The sequence below is a fragment of the Antrostomus carolinensis genome, unplaced genomic scaffold (genome assembly GCF_000700745.2).
Source record: "Antrostomus carolinensis isolate BGI_N321 unplaced genomic scaffold, ASM70074v2 scaffold8261, whole genome shotgun sequence".
Taxonomy (NCBI): Eukaryota; Metazoa; Chordata; class Aves; order Caprimulgiformes; family Caprimulgidae; genus Antrostomus; species Antrostomus carolinensis.
Genome location: NW_010291954.1, coordinates 76,253 through 80,038, shown reverse-complemented (window position 1 = coordinate 80,038; position 3,786 = coordinate 76,253).

Genomic DNA, 3,786 nt, shown 5'->3' with positions numbered 1-3,786 from the left:
TAGTGGAGCTATACATTGTAGCTTCCTGGAAGAGCTCAATGTTTGTGAAGTTCAGAAAACCCAGATTAATGTAAGCTTTTGAAAATGATCTTTGGATGCTTGCCTAGTTGATAGAACAAGCAAGAGAAAGCTACAAACATGCAGCGCTTTATTGTGCTCCCCAAATTCTTGAGGCTCTGTCAGCCCTCAGTGTTGCTTGTGGCTTGCTCTGTGCATTTCTCACCCTGTTTTCCAGTTATTGTCATGAGCTAGGTACAAAAATCCATAAAAGAGCGTGCTATTACTAAAAAGATTAACTGTCTGACTGAAAGGAAGGATTTTCATCATTGACAACTATGCTGTCAGCACATCTTTATATTCAATATCTGTAGGAAGAAATAACACGCTTGATTTCTGAGATCCAAGTACCTCAGCAAAAGAGAGATCTGTGTAAGAGGCTGCAGGAGTCTCTCCTGACATTTTGTGTTTCAGGGGAACCAGATGCTCTGCAACTGCCACTTTCATTGCAGAACCACATTGCAGGTTCCCACTTGGGCCTATTCTTGACAAGCTAATTAAGATGCTACCGGGGAAAAAATTCCTCATTCTGGGTGATTTGGGTCTGAACAGCTGGACAATTCTACCAATTAATGTAAAAACAGGGATACCAGTAGGGCAAGAGAAAGCTAGCTGTGAAAGGAGAGGGCTGCAATACTGTTGTACGAGCCAATGTTATTCCAGGAGAGTTTCTGTAATCACAAAGCTGTCTTCAAGTGCAGTTAACAAGGCCAAATGTTGACACAATGTCATGTGTTTCTGCTCAGAGGAGTACTGTATCTATTAGGAAAAAGCATAACTCAGCCCAATTTCAATAAGTGTTTCTTGACCAGGCTAAACCTGAGTTCTTTCCCTTCCCTGACCCATCTTGTTTAGTGACGTCCCATCCTGGACATGTATAAAGGCAGCATGTTTTGTTTGTTAATAGGGTACATTGTATGACTCTGATCTGCTTTATTGTTAATTTTAAGTTCATAGGATACTGATATAATAAAAATTATTACAAAGAGTGGCACTATTATTTTTTGCCCTCTAGCACTTACGAAAGTATCAGATTAATAGAGGAAAAAATTTGCAAATCATCCTCTTTCTGTGACTGAAGACAGACAGATTTTTAAGACAGGAAACGGAGACTATTCTTAGAAAGGAGGCAAAGTATACAGAAGAAATAAAAATATTTTACTGAAATCAGAAATTACAGCTTTTAAAACCTTGTGTATGTAACAATTCAGAGTTCTGGAGTAAGACCCCTTTGCTTGAGCTACTTTGAAGTAAGCTAGAAATTAAACTTGAATGTTACGAGTTAAGGTTAAGCAGAGCTTTTGTGCGTTGTTATGTTTCATACTTCATCAGGCCTCAAAAGGGAGCAAATGATACAGCACAAGGGACCTACCTCATTTTTGAAGATGAGGATGTTGGTATCTATTCAGTTTCCTCTTCCTGTTTGTACAAGTGTTTGAGAACAGCTCAGTGGTTTGATGGGATGGGAGAGGAGGCAGATGAAGAAATGTGTTTGGGAAGATCAGGATCATCCTTCGTGTCATAGGACTGGGCAGATATCGGAGCTGAAGGATTTCTGTCCTGATCTGATTAAATAATTGGACTTTCCATTATAATTACTGGCTTTAGAAGAAAGACATTGCAGCAACTGTTCTTTTTTTTCCCCTGCAGAGTCACATTTCTGCAAAATAACCTTTTGCAATGTTATACTGAAAGCATTATGAACGCTGCCAGCAGAAGGTGCAATATACTGGTACTGTCATCATCTAGAGTCAGCCTGCTGTAAGTCCTACGCCTTCTTGTGTGAACCACTGTTAGCTCTGCGTGTTCATCTTCTCTCTTGAGGCTGTAACCAACAGAAAAGAAAGAACTCAATGTTCTGGATGGATGATAAAACCCAAAACCAAAACACAGCAGTATCCCTGTTAACATTTAAAAGCATCTAGTTTACTGACTTCTGTGGATTTTAAATAAGGTCCTACAAAGAAGTATGCCTTTATGGTGGTCCTGTGTTCTGAGGATCACCATAGGAAGTGGTGGTTTATATTTTAACTCTTTCTCTACAGTTCAGTTTGAATGGTCTCTGCTTATGCTCAGTGATTCTGCTCAGATGAAAGTTTGGATTCTGCCCAGCAGTATTTCTGGCAGAAGTTCACCTGAAGGAAGTAGTACAGAGAAGTATGATCCTGAGCCAAAAATCAGCTGTTGTAACAGTTCATCCTCTGGCCACTTTACCCTATCTGTGTACAACAAATGCTTCCATTTTTATTCTTGAATTCGTCATCTATTAAGAGACATTTTACTGTTCTTTCCTCTGTGGTCTGGCTGCCACATCTCACTTTCTTTGTTGTCAAAACTGTTTATTTTAGATAACTGCTTATCAAGCAGAGCATGGCAGACTGCACACAATTTTGGTGTCTTTTAGCTATTGATTTTCCCACCTGTGCCAGGATCTTTGGTAGCTTCTACTGCAAGAGACCTGTAAGCACATGTACGTAGGCAGGTATGTATGTACTCAAGACCTAGAAGGAGGGAAAGACAAAACTATTTTATGTAGTTCTTTTAATGCTTTTCTTTTTATTCATATGAAACTTTTTAATGAAGTAAAGATATGCTTAAAAAGAAAATCTTGTCTGTGTTGCTGCCAGCAGCAGAAGGACTTTCCACTAGAATGGGATCAGGATTTCATTCTATGTGTGTAACATAGAGGCTGTAGGTAGTACAAGTGATGTTAGTCAGCAGTGAGGTTTTCTCTTCTGACTGTGTGCTTATCTGGAAGGCCAAGAGCATTGTAAGTTTTTTGTGCAGGGAGGACAGCCTGACTGTGAACTGAGGAGTCTCTAAAGGGGTCCTGTTCATTTACAAAGAAAGCAGGACAAGCAGTTTCCCTGAAACTATTCCAGGACAGGAATAATAAGAAAAGGTTTCCTTGCATTTAGCTGTTACCCTCATTCATCTGACACCAGACCCAGCAACTTTCTCAAAGTTTTTCCCTTTTATTCACAGTCCCAAGCAGCAACTGCCTAGATGTCATCATCTTTGATGCATCTGTCCTTTTCCCCAAGGCTTTTTCCTTTCCTGGTATCATAGTTTCACATCCTGTTATAAATATTTCCCAGGAAACACCTATATTAATTCCTGAGCAAACCTGAATATGCTTTCTTTGGGGTGTAGGTGATGTGTCTGTGGTTTGGGTTTGTGTCTGGCCGTCTCAAACATTTAGGCTGGATAGAGGGTAGCGTTTGCACTTGTAGTTTGTACGGCGATTGAACTTGGCTCATAATGGTAACAGCTACTGAAACTGTACTTCACTTGAGTGTGGAGCTTGGATAGCTGTGGCCCTTATCCCCACTCTGCCATAGCATTATGATCTGCATATGGATGTATACGAAGGGCTCCAGTCATCTTTGTTAATCAGCAACATAATCTGCATTTTAGATTACTGGGATTGCACAAGCTCAGTTTTTAAAGGATTGATCTGAGTGTAATTGATGGACATTATCACTTGCGTTAAGGGCTGGGTGCAGATCTGAACAGACTGATAACATCTCTGTAAGAAACTTCTTGTTAAAGTTGTGTTGCCTGTATACTTTAAATAGAAGTTTTTTAACTGCTAGTTTCAGGCCAGCCAGAACAACTCTGTATTTCAAAGATGTTTAGAACAGAAAATCTGTTAGAACACCTTCCTTTTGAGGTGGAAACACGGTAGGAGAAAGAGGGAATGTCTGCAGCCATTGAAACTGCCTGCTG